Source organism: Ptychodera flava, chromosome 1 (assembly GCF_041260155.1).
Source record: "Ptychodera flava strain L36383 chromosome 1, AS_Pfla_20210202, whole genome shotgun sequence".
NCBI lineage: Eukaryota > Metazoa > Hemichordata > Enteropneusta > Ptychoderidae > Ptychodera > Ptychodera flava.
Window position 1 is genome coordinate 2,826,862 of NC_091928.1, and position 24,828 is coordinate 2,851,689.

Genomic DNA, 24,828 nt, shown 5'->3' on the forward strand with positions numbered 1-24,828 from the left:
AGGACTCAATGTAGGTTACCATTTCTTTGTTTTGGTAGCCCTATAGAGATGTTGGTAGTCTGTTGACACAGGAATACCACTAATTCAAGCCCTAAAATGGGTGAAAGCAAAGTGTTCTCCCCATAATTTTTTTTTCCTGAGTGGGCTTATTTGCATAAAATAAGAATTTAATTTACATATTGTTTGCATGTGACTGTCATATTGAGTTCAAAGCTATGGAAATAGTGTGACATGATGTTTACTTTGTTATTGTTATTTGCAATGTGTACTGGACATGACTGGTGATGTCTTAAAATTTCATCAAGGTTACTTCAAACAAATGTGTGTCTCCCCGTGTTCAAAGGCTTTTTAGCAGTTGTCATCAGCTGCTAGGATTTTCTGACATTTTATCTTTACATTTTAACCACTTCCTACTTTGACTTAGTGTTACAGCTTTGAACTGGAGGTTAATGTGGGACAGGTGTGACATTTAATTTTGACATGTCACATTTGTCATACTATAATGGTAGTTTGACCATATGTACATATACAGGTATATTTCTTTTTAAACATTGAATTGGGTGTGTGTACAAAATGTTTGTCTATTTTATGATGTCCTCTTTTTTTGGGAAAATTTTCACTTCTGAATTTATAACGAAGATGTAGATTACGGTTTGGTTTAATCTTTTTACTGAATGATATCCAATATATTTTTAGTATTGATGCAACAGAAGAACCATACAGTCGGAGGTCCCCGGCTAGGGAGGTTAGTAAACCACGAGCGGAAAAATCCAAATTCTAAGATGAAACCTTTGCTGATTAAAGGTCGCCCACATCTTGTTCTGTTTGCACTAAGAGCAGGTATGTAGGAGTATCTCAAACCATATACTCTGAGTTCCAAAACCAAGTCAGACTTGCAAGTCTGTTGCATACTCCGAGTAACACTGCTTAGTCGGACTTGTATACACTAGTACATGGCCTATACTCCGAGTACATGGCCTACTTAGACTTGTATACTCCGACTACATGGCCTACTTGGACTTGAATATACGCCAAGTAATACGTGTTCCTAGAAATGCATATTTTGCTATGCTGGACAAGAAACGATCTGTCGAAAAAAAGTATATAAATTATTACTCACAGTTTACGGCTAACACGGATTGATATGTTGAAAATCTGCTCTTTTAAAAAAAATTCATTTTCACGATGTCTTGAAATCTGTTGCGCCATGTATATTTAACCACGGTCCCTCCACAAGGAGAGACTGTGATTTTACCCTCAGAAGATAGCTGCTGCCACGGCCAGCGGCAAAGTTTTTTGAAAGATGACTCAGACGTAACATTTACAGTAAAACCAATAAACTTTAGCAAATCCTGCCAGTAACTCAGTCCGATGATTTGCACAATTGTTCAATTAGAAAAATTAATGCATGACATCACAGGTCAAGTCATGTCATTATTAAGGTAGTGACTCAGGTTCCTTTGTAAATTTTAGCGATTTTGTGATTATTTCATATTCTGAACCCCTGAAATATGATCTTTTTATTAGAGAAAACTGTGAGGTAACATTGTACTGGAAAATGTCTTAAATTTTAATGAAAACATGGCCTTCTAACCACTGCGCGAGTTATTATTTTCTTTTTGTTTTAACGGTCCGGATTACTGTCAGCTTTATCGTTATACCTTGAGGAGATTATGTAAATTTTTACGCACCATGTTGCGCATGCGCGCACGTCTTCATAAGAGACGCTATCCAACATGGCTGATGACTGCCGGCAGTATAAGCAGTGTAGAAAACGCAAACGGGGGCCGAAGAAGCAAAATGGAAAGCTGATGGACGCGATGTTGTGTGTTGGCCGCTACAGCTAACACACAGCATCGTACGCAGGGCTAGCGAGAGAGTTGCCGACATCGACGGTTATTTACGAAAAGTGAATAAAAGACTGGCATTTTTGGAAGCGATCTATCCTTGCGTACGATGCTGTGTGTTCCGCTACAGCTAATAGCCCCGCTCACCACACTATTAGCTGTAGCGGAACACACAGCATCGTACGCAGGGCTAGAAGCGATCGAGTAGCTGAGGTAGGCAGGGAGACGACTTGGGCCCAAGAACGCTGAATTTCGACAGTAATTTGGCTTTTTACGTCAAGTCCCAAAATGGATTTGAAGTCACCGACCCTATGTACGCGTACGGGTCTTTGCAGGGCTGTGGTGAGTGGGGCGATTAGCTGTAGCGGAACACAGCATCGTACGCCGGGCTATAGATTACACTGCCGTCCAAAGAGAATCTATTTAATCTTCAATGGAAAATATGGTTCTATAACAGCAGCCCATATCTTGGACTTAGTTTGTCCATGGATGTAGGAAGCATGGTTTGTCCAATTTGTCAATCCGACACTGTTATGTCGGTCTAGAGCACAGCACAGCAACGTACGCGAAACGTCGCTTCACGATCGTTGCCGGTCAATTTCTATCTGTGGTCAAGAGAGTGTCGCTGGGTGTCGCGATATGTCGCCGTTTCAATTTTACAATGAGTGAATCTGTCGAGTATCGCCTCAGTCGTTTATTTTAAGTCATGAAGAATCGCTTTTACGTGTAGGCCCTAACTGAAGTTGATTTTGGTTTCATACCCGAGGCCATATTAGTACATGTCACCATGGAGGTAGTAGAGAAAAGTGAAGTTACAAGGAATTTAAGTTTTTCATTCTCAAAATCTTGGTAATTTTAACGTCGTTTTTTATATACTTTACATTCGATCGCAGGAACCTTTCCTTGTTAGAATGAAAGTTCTGATCACGAACTTTTCAATCATGTACTGAGTATGGTGCAGCGGACTGCAGCACTGCCGTGAGCGTGGGTTAAACTTGTAGCGTTTCCCGGGTGTTTATGACGCGACGCCAGCGACGCCATAGGCGACGCTTTGTTTCAATGCATCGTACGTGTTGTTTTTATATCGCGACCATTCATAAAAGTCATGGATGAAGCAGTGAAAAGCTATGCTTTCTTATTTAACCTTATCATTAATGCCAGTACAACATGATAAAACACGGCAAGAACCAAGAACTGGATTTGGAAAAAGTTGGCGTGTTAACAATGCTGGTCTACGATGTTTGGCATTTTTTGTGATCGCAAGCTATCATCAACTCAGTCTTCGCGCCTTTGCAGATACAAAAGCTCCCTTCCTCAATTATCTGTTCCTCGACCTCTTTAACATCGTGTACATCAAAATCAGTGGAATGACTCGAACTTCCCGACGCGACGCTGGGACACGTGACGCCATGTTTGAAGATCTGTCAACTGCCGAGGGACGGCCGAAACACCCGAACGACCCCGAACGAACTTAATCTTGTTTACTAAATCCGAGAAAACGCATTCGCAAGTCCCGTTGGTGCTAATGGAGTAGTTTGTAAGGCAAACAGCGGCAAAACACATGGTCCCTTTGATCTCCGCCTAGTTGTGACTCCTTCTCTACTACCTCCATGATGTCACAGTGGAAAGCGAAATAGCGCACGAAAACCCGGTCATTTTTTATGGTGAGCAAAAGGACTGCAGCAGATCACATGTGAAAACCACAAAAACAAGTGCGACTTTCCCGCATTCCTTGAACTTCTCAACTACAGATTTTTTTAGAGCATCGAGAGTTGGTCGTCTCATCTTCGAAAGCAAGCAAGCAAGCAAGTGACGTCTTGTACTATAGGCACAAAAATCGGCACTAAAATGAACTGGGCAACCATTTCACACTTGGTACGTGCATAAATTACGGGCTGTGAGACCGGAAGTCGAGCGCTTGCGAGAGAGCGAGCGCGCGTCGTCGGCAGAACGCAGACCTGTAAACCATTCCGGCTGTATGATTTTTTAAAACTTTTCTCGTCTTGTAACCAGACTCTAACCGTTACCAAACAGTGTACAGTTAATATATTGAAAGCTAGATACGTATTTGACAAACAGATTATGCCCTGAATTATCTTTCTAGTGTTTATCGTGTAAATAGTACCCACCGCTTACGCTGACCAGCCTCACGTTTCTATGCACAATTTTCATCATTTTTAGGCGAACTAATGTTTAGGACTTGTCAGAAATTCTCTAACCTGATGCCCAATATTTAACCTAGACCCAGATCGAATGATTTTTTTTTGAAACGCACAAAAATCCGACTTTTTTGGCGATTTTGTGTGAAAAATGGGACGTTTACACAAATCGTCGATTTTCTCAGTTCCGATTTTTGCTATGTATGCACACCTTCAAATGAGTGTAAGTCGGCGACGCGTGGGCGGATTTCCCCGATTTTTCGCATGCTAACACTTCATGAATAGACCTGAAAAACCGTGTCTTAGATTTTTGATAAACCCCCCTGAAGTGACGATAACTTGACAAACGTGAACAAAAGCCGATAATTTATGCGAAAATCCGACAGTTCACACTTCGAAGGCTCACTGTGCAGAAACAAAAGCGAATTTCAAAAATCCAAAACACGGTTTTTCCCCCTGTATATCCAGCTGTCTAGTGCCGTTAACAGATCACTTAGGGGTGCTGCCAATTCTTACTTATACTCTTTTAAGTGAAAAAATTCAAAATCACATGTTTTAGACTTAAACAAACATACCAATGCATGTTTTGACAACTAAACAAAATTTTTACCTTCTTCAAATATAGACCTATTAGAAAATGTACCACATGTTGGGTGTGAGACCCTGTTTTCTATGTGAAACTTTTGATTGAAAATATGTGTCAACGAAACTGAGTCACTACCTTAAAACCAAGTGGTCAACTTGCACTTGGTTCATACCATACACGAGGGCACTGTGCTCATTTTATTTTGAAAAATAAGTCAATCCTCGCACGTTCGTCTCAATGCTTCTGCGCGAATTTTTTAGTGAAGTCAGAGCGCAAACTTTGTAAAACTTGGTGTCCGCGCCATAACATTGCGAACGTCGGAGGATTGCTCAAAGTCAAGTGTTCAAAGGTCACGGGGTCAAGTGAGATTGTATGCAACGTTATTTCAAAATGACCGGTGTAGGTAGCAAGTGTCCAGATGAAGAGCCAAGATATTTTGAGGTCTAGATGTGTTATTAATTCCCGTTTTCCAGGTAGCAAAGTCGTTCATTAAATGTCGGGGGACTAAAGCCATCAATCGATGTCATTTATTTGGTCACTTTTAAAGACTTTGACTGTTTTATCACGGCAAACAACTTTCCCAGAGGGGCGAGCATGTCTTGCCTTCCCTTTCTACTATTGACTATGCAATATCATTTCAACTATGGTGGTGCCTGTGTGCTATGCTAGCAAACCAAGGCCATGACGTCACACGTCGACAGGTCATTCCAATTATGGCGTCCGTGTTCTGATAACTCGCCATGCTGCATTGCGGTGATCATGAAACGTGGAGTACGAGTTGACATGTTGCATCTTCACTGTTCTGATTCCTACTTCCATATGGTCCATCCTGATTATGTCAAACATCCCTTTATTTATACTTTGATTGATATGTATTTAAAAATATGTCTGTGTATTTCTTTTCTAGATTACGTTAAAACACGGTAGAAGACTGATACAGGAGAAGTGAGGAAAATCGTCAAAAGTAAACTTTACAATGAAGAAAAATTAATGGAAAATGCAGAATATGAATATTAATTAATTATATTTTTCAAATGCTTAATTTAAAAATACCGTCAAGGACAGTGTGCTTACATTCAGTTTGAACTGGTCCATTCGAGAAATATTTCAACCAGGAAAAACAAGAATGACAAAAGCAAATAAGGTCTCCAACTTAGGTACTGGAGGTCATCTTTAGGAACATGCATATCAACTTCTATAGCAATGGGACAAGCAGATCCTAAATACATTAAAGCAAATGTCAACAACAAAAAATAGACAGAGGTTTGATAAAAAGAAAATGTGGGAATGGGTAAAAAAATGTACAAGGGATCTGGTAAAAAGTAATGCTACCTCATCAATCTTCTAGACCCTACCCCCTCCTGAATATAAAATGTTCCATCCCTTGGTATTACATAACGCCAGGAAATATATTTACAACCTTGGGAAGTTTTTAATTAATGCGATGAATGTTATCATTCTAATGTAAACAGCACTTAAGTTAGTTACAGATAGTGAAATGCCTTCCATCGTGGGTGGTGATTACAACATCTGGAATTATCCTGGATCCAAATTTCTCATCAGTTCTTGTATGTCTTACATAGAAAAGTTGCAAAAATTGGTCCACAATGAAAAAATTCACCTTAGCTTTGTTTTCTGGATCAAATTTCCCTACACCTGGAAAACGGCTAACAGACGAGGTCATCAATCACAGTATCAGCAATTTACAGGTGTTGATGGATTGCAGGATCTTGGGAGTGGTGACAACTGGCATTTTCGTGAGAACACCTAAAGAGCCATTCATCCAAATTATGAACATTAACCAAAACCATTGAATAACAATTTCAAACCTCAACTGCACACCAGAAACAGTAAATGTGTTCGATCTTTTTCAATACAGCGAATTATCATATCAAGTAATGAATTTTATCACCAAGCTGCATTTATATCTATGAAGTATCAGAAATAGGAAATGGTAATATATTAACATGTTTACAGTACAAAGAATTGTCATTTCAAATATGATGAATTGTATCACAATGCTGCATTTACATTACAAAGTGTCAGAATTTCAACCAGGTCACCATGCAGTCACACCTGTTATTAGCATTCCACCTGACCCCTGCCACTTTCTGATCCCGAACGTTCTGTTTTATTCTAAACTGTTGAAATTCATTCCTCTCTGTAACTCAACTGATGAATTCACATCACGTCACAATGTGCATTCTTTCTTTTGCCGTTACTTGTAAGAATTTTTTTTATGATGATTCAGCAGCCAATGGTTCCCATAATGGACTCAACCCAATTACTTTACCAACATCAAACGTCAGTCTTTTTGGACTCCCCTTTCAGGACGTCACCCCACACTACATCTCTATACATCAACATCTGTCAACACAGAATTAATCGCTTGATCTACAACACCAGTAAATCAAAAAAACATGCAATATCTCTAAAGCTGAAGGCTCTGTGCGATTTATCTCGCAACGATAACATAGTTATTAAGCTTGCTGATAAGGGAGGGGCTGTGGTAGTATGGCGTAAAGATTTGTACATTGCTGGCACAAAGGCACCTTTCTGACACATCCTTCTATAAATATCTTGACACCGACATCACAAATAAACACAATAATATCATGAAACGTACTATCAGTGACCTAGTTCATGATAACCTTCTGCCCGACAATGCAAAATCATTGATCATCCAAAATCCACGCAATTAAGTCTTGCTTTTCCTTATTACCTAAAATCCATAAAACCGGTATCCTGGTCGCCCCATTGTCTCTGCATGTTCCTGCCCCACTTAACTTATCTCAACATTTCTTGACAATATTTTCGCCGGTATCGTGAATACCCTCCAAACTTTTGTCAAACACATCTCATGCCATCAAGATCTTCAACAACTTGAAGTTTACAGGTACCCATACGGCACTGGAATACAAGGTCGGCAACACATTTTTCATGCAGTCAGATGAGCTCCAAACTCATCAACATCCCATCACTTGGAGACACAAGAAGATTTATTATTGAAGACAGGTTTCATTCACAAACAAATCCACACGTCTCCTTCGTGTCCATAGTAGTCAATAGTAATCGAAAAGCACAATGCTTAAGAGGCTCATGTGCACAGTTGATTAGCACCCAAATATTTTACAATTACCTCATGGATTTTTATCATTAATGAAGCAATCGTCAAGAAACAGTATCAGTTGTTAAGCCAAGATGGTTATGAAGTAAAGAGGGGATTGTACCACAGTTTGGAAAAAATCACCATGTATAGATTTTGTAATGTTTATATATACTACATTATGGCTATTTCATAAAGGGATTCTGTCATTGGAACTGTGCTCAAAAGTCGCATATGACCCAGACAATCAGTGTAAACACTTTATCTGAGGGACCCTGGTGATTGGCTGAATGCGAGAATAGAATTTGAAAAGCACAGACTAGAGGCTCATGTGTGCAGAAGATCACATATTTTACAATTACCTCATGGATTTTTATCATTAATAAAGCAATTGTCAAGAAACAGTTAATTGTTATGCCAAGATGGTTATGAAGTAAAGAGGGGATTGTACCATAAGTTGGAAAAAATCATGTATAGGTTTTTGTGATGTCTATATTACTGTAACTAAACCCATTGATACTACATTATGGCGATTTTTTAAAGGGATTGGGTCATTTGAACTGTGCTCAAAAGTCGTACCGGACCTATACAACCAATGTTACTACACTTTATCTGAGGGACCCTGGTGATTGATGAAAGTTGAAACATGTCTGTCATAACCTACATCATAAAATATCTATGTTGCAGCTATGATGATGAAATGCATCTAGATATCTTGCAAGAAATACATTGTTTGAAAACAAGAAACTAGCATAGACGCAGTTCTGATGACAATGTCCTTTTAAGATGTGAGTTTTGTGTAGCCTTTGTGGCTACTGAGTTATTGAGAAATATGTATATTTGAGATCAAAGGTCACTCGGGTCACGTGACGTGTCAAAAAAAATTGTATCCCATAGTTATCCCTATTTACCAAAAATCAGACCTCCAGCTCTATTGGCTTGCCCAAAATTAGATATGTGCATAATTAATGAGGTACAGGTTGTGGTGCCATAAGGTCTCCAATCATACCAAATATGAAGGGTGTAGCCCTTTTGGTCACTGATTTATGGACTTATGTATATTTTGGGTCAAAGGTCATCAAGGTCACATGATATTTCAGTGTAAAAAAAAATTGTATCCCATAGTTATCCCTACGTACCAAAAATCAGACCTCTGGCTCTATTATTAAGCCCAGAATTAGGTATGTGCATAATTAACACAGGTGGCTGGTCATGTGACATTTTGTCGAAAAACTTTGCTCCCATAACTATCCCTATGTACCAAAAACACATTAGAGTTGACAGCCAGTTAATGGGCCCCCACCATTTTATCACATAACACATGGACATACTAATGGAAGTTAATTGGCCAAGTCTTGACAGAAGGAAGTAAACGTTGACGCCACAATACTGGTTTTCAATTCTAATAGCTTCTCAGTATATAAAACTGAGGAGCTAAAAAACCCAAATGTGTAATAAGAAAATGCAACATAACAGAAGGCTATACATGGCAATTTTTGCCTGTCGATATATATACATGGAGGATTGGAATATGATTATGGTATCCATGAACTGCCTTTGGAAACTAAGTAAAAAATGTTAAAAGAAAACAAAGGCTTAATATGGAAGGTGAAGAATGCATGGCAAAGAAGAGACAGAGGCAGACGAACAGTAATTTTCCAGATGATACAAGAGAAACAGAAATTAAACAAAAACAAAAGTGTGATATAGATGGGGATATATTTAGGAAGAAACAGGATGACCCTATTACTGCTGTTTTCAGACAATTTGTGACTTTGCTACTGTAAAGTAAGTATCAGAGGGAGAGATTGATTTACTCAAGGCAATACTGTGATAGATGGCGACACATTTAGGAAGAAAGCGGGTTGTCCTGTTACAGCTGTTTTCCTCACAATTGTTGGTGATTCAGACAGATGAAACAGAAAAAGAAACATTTACTGAAAGCAATAGAAGTTTAAGAATTCAGGAAGAAACGGGATGACACTGTTACTGCTGTTTTCAAGACAATTGGTGACGAAGATTCCGATACTGTACACACATTTACAGAAAGCGATAAATTGATAGATGATGACAAATTTGTGAAGAAACAGGATGACATGGTTAACTGCTGTTTTCTGGAGAAGTGAGACTGTACTCATATAGAGGATAATGGGACACTGGTAAACAGAGATTCTGGTACAAAGAAGATATGCAAAGACAAGAGTATGTTTCTGATTCAGAAAGTGATGATGACGACAATAATTGACTTGTATCATGCACTGACCTCAAAAAAAAAATAACTCGTCAATTCTTACACTCCTTACACAGATGTCATATAAAGATGACTGCGTATAAAATCAGACCCTCAGCCTAGCAAGAAGGCAGATGACAGATTACAGTCACCCATTTGGTAAATTTTAGCATTAAGAGTCATGTCACTTCAGGGTTTTTCAGGTTATAGGTTAACAAGCCGGGATGCTGCTGTGGACAAAAGTTCACTTACTTCCTCTAGGCCTGAAGTATCTGTTCCTGAACCAGGCAGCAGCAACATATAGGCATCAGTTGATGAGAATTTTGCCCCTTTAGTCAAATCATCGTTCGGCTCATTTATTGCAAATTTACAAAGTTATTACTATAGACATTTTGCTGTTATTTTGCTCTAACTTCTTATTTCCATTAACTTGTATTTGTATTATTTCATTAAAATACTAACCTATGAGTTTCCTTACTTTATTTTATTTTTTATTACATTGTCCTTTATATTATTTTTTATTACATTGTCCTTTATATTATTTCTTATTACATTGTCACAAAGTTTTGAATTTATAATGAATAGCAAATTAAAAATAGAAATTCACACAATTCAGTTTCTTCCGATTACTGCATATGTTATCAGCGCTAGCGATGACATCTGAAGGTGGGTGCACCGGTAATTTTGATTTCAAATCTAGATTTTTCAATGGTCTGCAAGGTAAAGTTGTCACATTAGGTGAAGACAAGACATGGTGACAGTGAACTTCCCATACAATAGACGATCAGCCACACTGTCAAGGCATGTATTTTACATCTACTGTGAACAGAAGCATATTCGGTCACAGCAGCAACCAGAAAGCAGTTCCACCTTAAATTGGAATTACGACCGCCCATCGTTCTCAAGGTATAACTCTTGATAGGGTTAAAGTAGACTGCAAGGAGCAAGAAAGGTCTCTGTGTGATCAACTTTGATCCTAGTCTAGTGTCGCCTCAGCCATCATTCATTGCCCTTGCCCTTGTCTTCTATTTCCACAGTATTATAATAGGACCTTGTGTGGATGGTGATTACAATAGGTCAATAGATGCCAAAGATGACGGTGTACATTATTTTATATTTTATTTTTTGGTGAAATCAAAATTTGTACCAAAAAAGTGGTTTGGTTCTCTAGACCACAGATCTGTTTGCAAGAACTTAAAAGTGTGGAAATGATCTTCGAATTTTGGGGTCATGTACCATTTGGTGTGGAAATGCCCAGGTGCTACAATTGCCTTTTGCTTAAATAATACACATTTCTTTTTTACATCTTTTGTAGATGTTGATCTTTTGTAGATGTTGATCTGATTGAGATATACGCCCCTGCCAGAGCTCTGTTGACTGTTTTAAGCGTGTTTTAAAGACTCACTTTTTTTAAAAGCATTATCACTAACGTATTGGAAGGGTCACCATTTTACAGTAACCGTTGATGCATAATTTGTTAATATCGTTTTTCCAATTCTCATCATATCATCCACATCTGTGATAATATATATACTTTAGTCACTTTAACATCTGAATTGATTTCACCTTACTGCGGAAATTTGTAGCAGTACCTTCTACAAACTTGATTTTGCTAAAAATAACTGTATACAATAACAACTGGTTAACTTTTAAATACTCACAGATACCAAGTCAGGAGAACCTCAACACCTACAACTACACGTCAATTGACCCAGTTCCTGATGAGTTATCCGATGATTCTGATAGTGATACAAGGTAGACAAATGGATACATACAAACGTTGACCTCCCTGGCTAAAACACAAGAGTGTGGAGCTCCACAATGCCTGGGAGTCATTGGAGACAATGACAGGTACGTGTATACACCCTGAAGAAGCCCCAAGCATTATAAAGAAACCTGGCATACTGCGGGCTTAAATATAATTATAATAATGTCATAATATAGTTCTCCCCTAAGCCTTGTGGATAAGAACTTGCCATTAATATGCAGGGATGTGATCCACACTTATAGACCACGATTGGAGTCAACAAGGGGTTTTTCTTTGTTGTGTGGCGTGGGCCAAAGGGAAAAAGAAATGCTTGTTGCACAGGTGTAGGTGACGATGAGAAACACACAGACCGTGTGTTTTATTAGAGCTTGATTATGAAGCTTAAAGACAACTAATTTGTGTTTATTGTGATGATTGCATATGGGGAGCAACAGATCATAGTAATATGTTCGTGACAGTAAATTTTCAATTAAACAATTATTTAATTCTGGTGGCTGCAGCCTCGTTGTGAACAAATTTTGTTGCACAGCATCTTATTCAATAGATCACAATGACGAGTTCTGGTGACAGCAACAAGTGTGGGTATATTGTACAAGTGAGCCCGCTGAAAACATTGGCGAGAAATTACAAATACTTTAACGGTGTCTTGCAGACCGAGAGGGAAAGTTACCAGGATGTGGTATGTTTTTCACCAGAAAAACATGATGTATTCAAGTCTGTTATGAAGGCGCGCAGTCCAGTCAGACCTGACCAAGTTACCTTCATGCCTGGCAGAGCCGAAATTGGAACAAGCAATATTCAAATATCGAAAAGATCATTCAGTAAATGCCTGTTCGAAAAATTTACTGTTTTCAGTTAAATTACCGGATGGGCCAGGAGTCACTATGGTTGTTGAAGTTTGTGACTAGAATAGAATAGAATACCCCTACATCCTTACTTTAAAGGGTAAAACAAAGATTTGCAAAATGACACAGTTCTGTGAACAAGGAGCTTCTACAACTTTAGTTCTGTTGCGTCCAAAAACTAAGCATCAGATTATCGGGAAGTCAAAACTTCAGGTGGGATATTGGCGAATTCAGGGGGCGTCTCCCAGACAATTACAACTTATCAAAGCAAGATGAATACCTAAAGACAGCTGCTAATCTTCTACGTGCATAGATGAGCTATATGACCTTTGGCTGACACATGCACCGTGGGTATTTTATGTGGAGGAAAGAGGAGTCACAAAGGTGTGCTTTTTTGACCATGTTGTTAACGCTGGAGTTATTGCAGTGTATGTTTGGTGTGAAAGTGTCCAAAGAAATGTTATAAGGAACACAGAAAACCATCAAAAGGGCAAGGAAGTGCCAAAACCATTCCGCCAGCACTTATTAAAGATATTTGTACAAGATGGTAAGATTTTATTTCTGTTTATTTAGATCCAATTATAAATTTAACTAACTTGCCTGATATTCAGACCAAATAAACAGCTTTGAGATGTAGGAAGTGGAAGACTGATGAAGTGAACTTCTATATTAAGCTTATTTGATCAAAAAGTGTTATCATGATCAAGGCATGGCAATATGAAAAAAATATACATTGGATGTTTTCAATATTATTGAATATTCCCTTACGAAAATAGTCTGTAGATATTCTATTGAACTCTGATATTCTATAGAAATTCTGTATATTTTATGGAAATCTGATGGAAATATGCTTCCATTGAAATTCAATTGAAAATTTTCAATACAATTCTGTAGAAAAATTTAAATTTTATAGAATTTTAATGTGTATAGAAACTTTAAATTCTATTGAAGTTTGCTGACAATTTTCTGTAGAAATCTGCAGAAATTAAACATATTTTTTATGGAATTTTTCAGTTCCATAGCTTTTGTGGAAATTTTTTTTCTGTTTTTTTCCCTCACAGTTTACACTGTTTCAGACTTAAGTTCATGTTTTTGCATGTTGGCATGAGCTTTGATAAGAACTCAGTGACTATATATAGCTGGTTTCAATATGGAAAAGGTAGTGACATATACCTATGGAGAGTTCTAAGCACATTCTCGTGTACCCTTTAATTCTGAAGAGTTATTTTCATTTACACACACGTGCCAGGAAAATGTATACAGTTTCAATTGTACCATTTCTTTTGTACATTTCATGACTGTACACAGACCAACCTGACTCTCTTTGTTAGATCCTAGGTCAAGTGAGCTGACCTGTGCCTTTGCTTTGTTATGCAAATAGTTTCCTGCCTTTACAATGGGCTGATTACATAATAGTGTAGCCACGCATTATTCATTTGAACTTGAGGCAGTCCACAGTGCACATGGCTCTTATGAAAAGTACTAAAGTTCAACTCCAAATTCCATGGAAAATTAGGATCCAAGGTCCATTAGCAAGATTCTAACAGTGTTATGGAGAAGGGAGCTCACTAATATGTCACAACTGTAAGGATCCACATTGCAGCATCAACTGAAAATTACGTGAGTTAAGATACACAACACTTTAATTATGCACTTGGCTGAGTTGACAACTCAAAACGCTAGACTGGAGAGGTAGGCCTTGCATTCATATGTGTAGGTTGCTTTATATTTTGTAGTCCCTGTATGTTTCATCAAGTTTCGAACGATTGTTAATCATAATTCTTTTAGAAATAAACTACATGTTTATAATTTACTTGCTGCCTGATTTTTTGTGAGTTTTGCAGTAATTCATTGCTTTTGTATCTATGGCAATATCATAAGGTGGTACTCCTTACTTAATAAAAGTTTAACACATATTGTTGTCATACTTTCTAAGAGATTGAACTCGTATAAGACAAACAAACTTCTGTAAAAGAGTGCAGAAATTAAATATAGTTCTACAGAAATTCTACATAAAAATTCTGTAGAATGTGGTATAAATTCAATATAGTGCTACAGATATTCTGTAGAATGTGTATCGAATTTACATAGAAATTCTGTAAATTCTACAGAAATGATACAGAAATTCTGTTGAATTTCTACAGAAAAAGGGGGCCAAAACTCCATTAAACTCCGTTAATTTCCATAAAGGTTCAGTAGAATTTCTGTAGAAATTCTGTATCACTTTAATTGAATTTTGTCATCAATTTCAATAGAATTTCTACAGAAAATTTTCATAAGGGTTGTTATATTGTATGGAGTTTGCTTTCAAAATATTGTTCATAGCTTATACAGTTTTATGGTGCCAATGAAATATGGGGTGTTGAGCGTAGCAGATGCATACAATAGGTTCATCAAGTTCCATCCAAACATCACAAAGGACAATTTTGGTAAGTACATGTATGTGATGTCCACATTCCCAGGGACGGTGAAAACAAGGAGGAGGATGAATGGTGTACGACAATATCCTTTTTTATTCGTTCAACATCTACAAAAAATATACAATACTCATGTCTCGGCAAGAATGGTGGGAGTACTCACTATGCAGAGACTGTTGAGAAAAACATGTTTCATTAATCAATTCTCTAATCAGTGTGTAACCAGAACTTGTAAGTTTTGAGAAATTGATGTGTGCAATGGTGCAGTCTGATGCAATCAGAAAAGTGTTTTCCATTTGTTTTTTACTGAGTGAAACTGTTACGCCACCACAACGGGGAGAGTATGGATGGGTTGTGTCCCCCATCTTGCATCGAAAATTTTGAGAGGTGTTTTCAATTTTATGTTTACTGCGTGAAACTGTTAGAACACTGCAAGGGAGACAAGTACAGGAGGGGGTGCCCCCCTCTGGCACCGAAAATTTTGAGATTTTGAGCAAATCGACGCTATCACCTTGGCCTTGACCACGATCTTCGCTGTCGTCATCGCTGGTACATGTGTGTTGGTCGGCAAGCTCTGCAAAGGTTGGTGAAGTTCTTTCAGGTAATAACAAATCGCTCGACTTGACGCAAGCTCCCATACGCTTTTTATGTTCATAGTAGCCAGACTTTGAAAGGCTTGTCTTACAATAATGACATATTTTCGTAGCATATTTCCTGACGCTGTCAGCCGCCATGTTGACAAGTCATCGTTGATGACACAGTCCCCGCTTGTCCATTTTGTTATAATCTTTGGTGTCTAGGTAGCTGTGGTCTAGGTAGCTGTGGAATGACATTGATGCAACGGGTGCATCAGGCCTGTGACTTGCATAATAAAGTAATCTGAGGAACGTTCAATAAATGACTCATCTCTGCCGGTAATGACCACTCAAGAAACTTTTGATTACATCACAGATAACGATGCCTTTACTGCCTCCAGTGTCATGATGGCACATACTATACACATAATTTGGTGGAATTTTTGAAATGGTATGGGATCGGGTATATTGTTGTAATCAGCCATTTCGGATCATACAATGAAAGAAATTAATGTGCACAAAAATGCAGCCATAGTATTTTATCTTCGTATCACGTTTGAACAAAATCAGTCCATTGAGGGACAGTGACCTACCGGTATGTTTATGTTTCAAAGACATAAAAAAATCACACCAAAATTTAAATCAAATGGCTGTCTATTGACCATATGGATCATAGCACAAAATTAGTAGACATGCATATGTATGCCATAGTACTTTATCTTTGTACCAAGTCTCAACAACATTGGTTAAAGAATACTTGCATATTATGATTAAGCCTCAAAGACATGAAAAAATCCAAAAATGACCATCTGACAGCGATATTGGAAAAAAATGACAATCTGGCAGCCATATTGGAACATGTCACGAAGTAAATTGACATGTATGTATGCCATAGTGCTTGATCTTTGTGCCAAGTTTGGACAAAATGGGTGTAATGACCTTTGAATTACGATTCAAAGACATGTACAATTCCAACAAAATGGCAGTTCTGCAGCCATATTGGATCCTATCACAAGCTTAATTGATACATGCATATGTATGCCATAGTGCTTTGCCTTTGTACCAAGTTTGAACCAAATCGGTTCAAGGATGTTTGAGTTATGGTTCAAAGACATGAAAAATCGCAACAAAATGGCCGCCTCACGCCCATATTGGATCGTATCGTAATATAATTCAACATGCATATGTAGGACATAATATTATGCCTTTGTGTCAAGTTTGAACAGAATCGGTTCAAGGATCTTTGAGTTATGGTTCAAAGACACGAAAAATCGCAAACAAAATGGCCGCCTCGTGGCCATATTGGATTGTATCACAAAATAATTTGACATGCATATGTAGGCCATAGTGTTATACCTTTGTGGCAAGTTTGAACAGAATCTGTTCAAGGATGTCTGAGTTATGGTCCAACCCTTACAAAAAAGTCCTACAGGATCCCTGTAGGACCCAAGGATCCCTGCAGGAGTCCTATAGGGCTACCTCCATCCTATAGCACTCGTCCTATAGGACAACGCCTGTGCTGTAGGATTTATGTGTCATGTCTTATGGGTTCGTACTAGTCCTATAGGCTCATATTTGTGCCCTATAGGACACCCTACAAGATGATTCTGCCTGACTTTTAGGACTGTAAAACTGAACAAGTAATGTTTGAGTAATGTTTATAATTATAATTATTCCCTTACGAAAATAGTCTGTAGAATTTTACACATTCTCATATACCCTTTCTCAAAAGCTATTTCTATTTACACACACATGCCAGGAACATACCATATTCCTTTTGCCGTTTGTACATGTCATGGCTGTACACAGACAAAGACTCTATTTGTTAGATCCAAGGTCAAGTCAGCTGACCTGTGCCTTTGCTTTGTTATGTAAATAGTTTCCTGCATTTACAATGGACTGATTACATAATAGTACAGCCACGCATTATTCATTTGCACTTGAGGCAGTGCACCAGTGAACATGCATGGCTCTTAAGTACTAAGTTCAACTCCAAATTGCATGGAACATTAGGATCCAAGGTCCATTACCAAGATTGTAACAGTGTTATGGAGAAGGGAGCTCACTAATATGTCACAACTGTAAGAATCGACATTGCAGCATCAACTGAACTGACCTCTTAATTACGTGAGTTAAGATACACATCTATTCAGTTAATAATGCACTTGGCTGAGGTGACAAGTCAAAGGTAGGCCTTGCATTCATATGTGTAGGTTGCTTTATATTTTGTAGTCCCTGTATGTTGCATTGATTTCTGTTCTGATTGATTGTTAATCTTAATTCCTTTAGAAATAAACTACATGTTTATAATTACTTGTTTTGTAAGTTGACTGACTTTTTGTGAGTTTTGCAGTTATTCATTGCATTTGGTACCAATAGCAAAATCAGAAGGAGTTATTCCTTACTTAACAAAATTTCTGCACTCTTTTACAGAAGTTTGTTTGCCTTGTGCAGTTCAATCCTTAGAAAGTATGATAACAATATGTAAAGCATATTCTGTACCCTATAGGGCTGCCTACAAGACCCCCTATAGGGTTCCCTATAAGATCCCCTATAGGGCTGCCTACATGACCCCTATAGGGCTCCCTGTAAGACCACTATAGGGTTCCCTATAAGACCCCTATAGGGCTGCCTACATGACATCCTATAGGGCTCCCTGTAAGACCACTATAGGGTTCCCTATAAGACCCCCTATAGGGCCCCTATAAGACCCCCTATAGGGTTCCCTATAAGACCCCCTATAGGGCTCCCTATAGGGTTCCCTGTAAGACTGCGTTCCAAAATCCTGTAAGACTACTACTGCCTGATGTCCTATAAGACCCTACATGCCTCTACCCTATAGGACTGGTATAGGATATTTTTGTAAGGGAAACACATGAAATATCGCAACAAAATGGCCGCCACACGACCATATTGAAACATATCGCGATATTATTTGACATGGATATGACAGCCATAGTGTTATGCCTTTGTGCCAAGTTTGAGCAGAATGTGCTCAAGGATGTCTGAGTTATGGTCCAAACACATGAAAAATCGCAACAAAATGGCCGCCACGCGCCCATATTGAAACATATCGCGAAATAATTTGACATGGATATGAAAGCCATAATGTTATGCCTTTGTGCCAAGTTTGAACAGAATGTGCTCAAGGATGTCTGAGTTATGGTCCGAAGACATGACAAATCACAATAAAATGGCCGCCTCGCGCCCATATTGGATCGTATCACAAAATAAATCGACGTGCATCTGTAGGTCATAGTGCTATGCCTTTGTGCCAAGTTTGAACAAAATCAGTTTAGCAGTGTCTGAGAAACTGTTGATGACGGACGGACGGACGGACGGGACCCAATCTATAAGTCCCCGCCGGACTTCGTCCGCGGGGACTAAAAAGTCAAACCCATGATTCATTTTGTACTGGCATGTAATGGTGCTTACATGAACTACACAGGGCGCAGGGGTCATTGCACAGAACTCTGTAATAGCAAATTTTTTCAGCGATCAACGATCTCTACCACAGCTACAGTTGTCAACAGTCAAAAGAGCACCCCGGCAAGCACGTGCCTACGCCATAACAATGTATTTCTGGTAACCCATGGCCCCTAAGGGTAATAAACTAGCAACAGTTGATTAAAATTGCAAGGAATACAATAACAGTTCAAGAAATCAAAAGGAGATGTGGTCAAACTGAGTCTCTTCCTGCCATCTCACTCCTGGGAATACTTCATCTAGGAAATTTAAGGCCCCAAACATGAACTTTCAGACTTCTTGAAAGAGACTGGTATACAGTGTACACAAAGAAGTTGTATTTAAAGTGTCTTTACCATTTATTTCAGAGAACAATGGAAAGATACTTCTCAGTTTGTTTATCTGTGACATATATGATATGACATCTATGCATGAGTTCATGAGATGAACACCTTTTTTGTTGAAACAATTATGCTACATTGCCATTAGGTTGTAACTGTTACAAAAGCTGCTATATAGACCTACATAAACACATACAGCACTGTGTATTTCTGACATGATTACATGAACAGTTACTAAACACATTATGGCACCGTTCATTTCTGATGTGATTATATGAAAAGTTACATAAACACATAGTAATTACGGCATTGTTTATTTCTGATGTGATTATATGAAGTTACATAAACACATATGGCACTGTTTATTTCTGATGTGATTGTATGAACAGTTACATAAACACATATGGCATTGTTTATTTCTGATGTGATTATATGAACAGTGAGCGTATAGGTTTATCAGTTTACCCGTTGCTGGTTTATCAGTTATCACTTGCAATTATCATTAATTTAAAAATGCTTTTTTTTTCATTTTTAAATAAATTGCAGGTACTCATAAAATCATTTGCTTTTGTTTCAGGTGATGTAGACATGATGGTATAAAGCGATATAAAGGAACTATTTGTAAAGTTGGTGCCTGTTGACACCATAGCTGAAGAACACAGGCAGACAACTGATAATTCTGCAAGGCTACACGGTGAACTGGATGCCACCAGGTACAATTCAGAGACTCTATTTGCATCTTTTGCTGTACCTTTCCAATAATCAAAAGGTAATTTAGCAAAACATCTGCTCCCATCCATTTTTCAGCAATGCTTGGAAATTTTTATTTGATTCAAGGATTATAGTAGACAGCTAGTCACTTCAATAATACTTATGCATGTCATCTTGTAATTCTTTTGTTTTGTATTTCATTTTTATGCCAATATCACGTATGTGTACACAGCTAAGTAAATAAAATAAATAAATACATGCTTATACAGTGAATCTCAAAATACCACTTATTGTTGGAATGATGACAGATGATGACAGATGATGGCAAGTCATTCAAATATGAATGGTTTATTAATATTTGCTAATTTTTTTACATAGAACATATTTACAAATATATCATTTTGTTTAATATTCAGAACAACTCTACACCAACTAGCAGCAGCATCAGCAGAATATCATTCAATATCACTTGATCTTGTTACCCATGGTTTTGCCATCCCTATAATCAAATTTTTGGTGCAAGTTTTTGACGACATCTGTAAGGCTGAAGAAAATAATAAGTATTACTGTTTGTGACATAGGGAATAGCATATTGGTAATCAGTTTTCAAGGCGCATGAAGTTTGAAAAAATGGATGCTTACTGAATCACAGGATGGAGGTCTTTTGCATGTAGGTCCTGCACTTTCGCAGAAATAATGTTGCAACTACCTCATATAAACCAGCTAATTTGTTGTTGGTGAATGATCAACTAAAAATTCAAAAGTGTCATTTTAGTAACACACCTTTTTATCAAAGTTTCACCACTTGAACAGTCAATGGAATTCATGTTTAGCAGTTTCTCTGAAATGCTCTATTGTTTTTGACAGATGTCTGTTAATATGCAAACATGGGTCAAACGTGTGTTAAACTCATTCAACTAATTTTATTTAACTATAGAATGACAAATATGGCATAAAATGCCATAACTTTTAATTTCATTTGTTATTAGCAGACACGCTACACTATTACAGTCGTATCAAACAACAAATTTAAACCAAGAAAGTTAAGACTGCCTTAAAGGTTTCTGATAAACTGCATCATGAAATGTCTCAATTATTCCTTTTTCTAGTCTCTGCTTCTTTTATTCCAGCATTCCTTTTTTTATTCAAGTATTCCTTCTTTTCTTCCAGTATTCGTAACAGAAAATTCTGGGCAAAGAAACACCAAAGATGAACATTAAATGAAAGAAGCTATGGAGATGAGAGGAGCTCAGTTACAAAGAGACAATGAAGTTATTGCCCTAATAAGTCAGACACTAGGAAAACAATCACCTTTACCTGACAGTGAACAGGGCAGGTACCAGGACTAGCAAACATTCTTCTGAGACTACTAAACCAGCTGGAACAACATCTACATGTAGAAAACCAATCCAACCATCATCAAGTATCCAGATGTACTTCAGTACTCAAGATAAACCTCCTACTGCAGTGAAATGGGCAGTTCCCATGAAATAACACTGGGCATGGGGGCACCGACGTCCTTTGTACCTCCTTACTGTTTATTATTTGCCATAATAGTCTGTGGGCCAAAACCTTGAAAAAGGCTCTAGAAATAGCATTCAGTTATTTATGGTCTTTGAAATACTTGGCGTGAGCTTCAAATATTTGTTAATAATGTGTGTTTAGAGAAAAGAGAAATTTTTCCCAAAAATATTTGGTAACAAGTGAGATTTTTGACCAAAAATATGATTTTTCACATATTTTCACTGAAAAGAGGGAGATCCATGCAAGTGTTTCATCCTTGATACGTAATGAAACTTTTTCTGAATATTGTTTTCTAGATATCAACAAATTATTTTGAGGAATGTGAAATATTGACAAAAAGACTAATTTTTTAACAAAAACTTGAAATTTCAGTGTTTTTTCCCCAAATTGTAGATATCAGCACAAGTGCATTGCCTTTCACTCAATTACCAATGTTTTATACTGCAATATCAAATCTACTCATTGGCAATGTAAATCTAGATGACACATTTTATAATTTTGTACTAAAAACTATTTATTTCTTGGTTTTTACCCCAAAATTAAGATACATGTGCCAATGCATTGTGAGCAATGTAATTGAAAGATATTTTTGAATGGTCTATTCAAAGTTGTTAGCAGGTGATTTTCTTTTCAGGAAATTATGTATTATGTACATGTATTATGAAATTATGTACATGTATTTTTGACCAAAAATTGATTTTCTTTCTCAATTAGTTAAAGTTAAGATGGTCATGCCAATGCATTCTGTTGTGATGCTCATTGAAGGATTTCCCATACCCGTCCCGGTATACAAAATTAAAAATAAGTTCTTTACTGTGCAAAATATATGAAATTTTCATTATTTTTTTCTTATAAAGAGTTTTTTCCTCTTCACTTGCTGGATAATGACCATACAATTTTACTAGTTTACATTAATTGAAGATCATTAAAGATGATAAAATTAGTACTGATTGTGGTTTCATCTTTCAAAGGCAATCTGTCAGTTCATTCACTGTCACTGTCAATGTCTGAAGCGCTGTCATCTCCTAGTCCACTTTCCTCATCGTTCTCTAAAGTTTGAACATGAAACACATTGACATAACTCTGTGCATAGCAGGTCCTCCTCTCTACAAGAACATCTTGACGAGCATCCAGACTTCTTGCATTTACAGCTCACAAAGTTGATAACAGAATCTGGTGCAGTGGGAAGTGTCATCCACTGGATTGATACATCTGAGTCTTGCACTATCCATCCATGTCCATGTGGGCTTGGTGCATCCATTTTGGCCTGCAAACATCTCCTATTGATTGCTGTTTGGTAATTTGCACGCTGTGTATGCAATTTCAGACTATCTCTGTTAGGAGGGAGGGCACCATCACTTTGTAGGCCAAGACGAAAGCAATTGCATCTTGCTTCATTTACATCACTGCACCTAATCTGGCTGTACACATCACACACAAATGATTCTATTTGTGTGAACAGTTCATCAAGAAGTGTCCATGCTGCCCCTAGTTCTTAGCATATAGTTGTATAGGTATCATCAGCCAGCAACATATTTGCCATCTTCTTCTTTCCCTTGCCTATGAAAGCACGTACACTGTCACAACCTGAGAACACAAGAAGTCCAACAAGAGCCTGTGCAGTTCTGTCTCCCAATGCATCTGTTATTCTGTTGATTGTATTATCTGACCATACTTGTAGGTTTGATGTAGAATCAGCTGGCTCTATAATTGATGAGCACAACTCACAGCTAACATGAAGACATCTGTATCAGGACTGCGAATGACAATGTTGTCTACCTCCCCAATGTATGATGCATGTTCAGAGTCAAGTAATAGTCTTGTGTCAGCCTCTTCATGGTCACATTGCAATTCTGGTACTTCAGTTACATCCATGACACCATTTGCTGAACACAATCTGTAGCATAACTCACCCTTGGTAACATACATGGTGATACCCTGCAGGCATTCTGATTCATATTCTTTCCATGATTCAAACAGAAAGAGTAGGAGAGATTCTTTATTTACCAGAGGCAAGATACTTTTTTAATTGCCTTGGCATGTTCAGGGATGGACATGTGATGCGAATCTCATTAACCCTTTTCCTGCCGAGCGCCCCTGTCCGTTATCCTGCCAAGTCGGTCAAAACCGGCCCCCTTTTCCGTGTCTACAGAAGATAGGCTCTCCTGCACGCTTTCCTGCCAGGCATTTGGCGGGAAAATACCGCATTTTCGGGGTACGATTACCGACCATATACGTGTTAGACTTCAAAAATTTTTGCATGCCCGTATAGAGGGGCAACCGCTGATGAGGTTGTGTCCAGAAAATAACGAGGTCACGGGCGTTGTTTGCCCCGGGGGACGTGCACTTTTATGCCCTTTTCTAGCTTACTTTCGCGGAAGTAAAGCTCGTTCGCCGGCACGCACGGCCACACCGGGGAAACGTCACCTCTCTCGTGGGTTAGTAGAAGACCCAGGGGTTAGTGCTATGGGTGCGGGAGCACCCTCAAACCTGTCCTGTTTCCCCTGGGTTGTGTCACTTGGCCACGTACTTTGAACGACTTGGAAGAGTCGCACAGTGCAGTCTGCTTTGACGTAGTGTCAACGACATAGTTCCGCCATTGAAGGAAGGCGTGTACGTAGTTTGGCCAGTTCAGTGAACACTTAGCTCGTTAGTGTTACCGTTTCCTAACACGTTAGTTGTGCAGTTGTTACTAAGGTGCAGTTTTGTACCACCTTAGCTCTGGACAGTGCAACTGCTCTATGCACTAACCCCAACGACAGATGGTTGGTACAACGTCTACGTCGCACGAGCACAGCCTCCGTTGGGCTGTGCCCCTCCCACGTGATACAACGCACGTTCATCCATTACTATAGTGTCCTTACGGATCTGCCAAAAACGAAAGTGGGGGTAAAAACAAAACAAACGAAAATATGCGATCCATAGAAAGTATTTTATTCGGGAATAATTTACATTATGCCGAACAATAAATCTCGGAGTCTGTCTCGACGTCCGAGTGCATGGTCCGTGTTTCAAAAATTACAATCGGGGTGGCAGATCCGTGTTTCAAAAATATAATAGGGGGAATTGTACAAAATAATCCGTCTAAACAAAACAAACGAAAATATGCGATCCATAGATAATTTTATTCGGGAATAATTTACATTATGCCGAATAATAAATCTCAGAGTCTGTCTCGACGTCCGAGTACATGGTCCGTGTTACAAGATTACAATCGGGGATTGTACAAAATAATCCGTGTTTCAATTTACAAT

At 38.2% G+C, this 24,828-nt stretch overlaps 1 long non-coding RNA gene across 2 annotated transcripts in view; it reads left to right on the forward strand.

The window, feature by feature from the left end:
• The window catches only part of LOC139118673 (uncharacterized), a 45,315-nt gene extending 24,719 nt beyond the window's left edge, over positions 1 to 20,596 (forward strand). The window contains exons 4-6 of one of the 2 annotated variants that reach the window (XR_011548804.1): positions 11,592 to 11,779; positions 19,917 to 20,108; positions 20,467 to 20,596. This is a non-coding gene — a long non-coding RNA (uncharacterized lncRNA). Of the gene's footprint in view, positions 1 to 11,591; positions 11,780 to 12,348; positions 13,498 to 19,916; positions 20,109 to 20,466 lie in introns of those variants that run through there. The other variant, XR_011548787.1, reaches the window with a different exon arrangement.
• Positions 20,597 to 24,828: the final 4,232 nt, after the last annotated feature.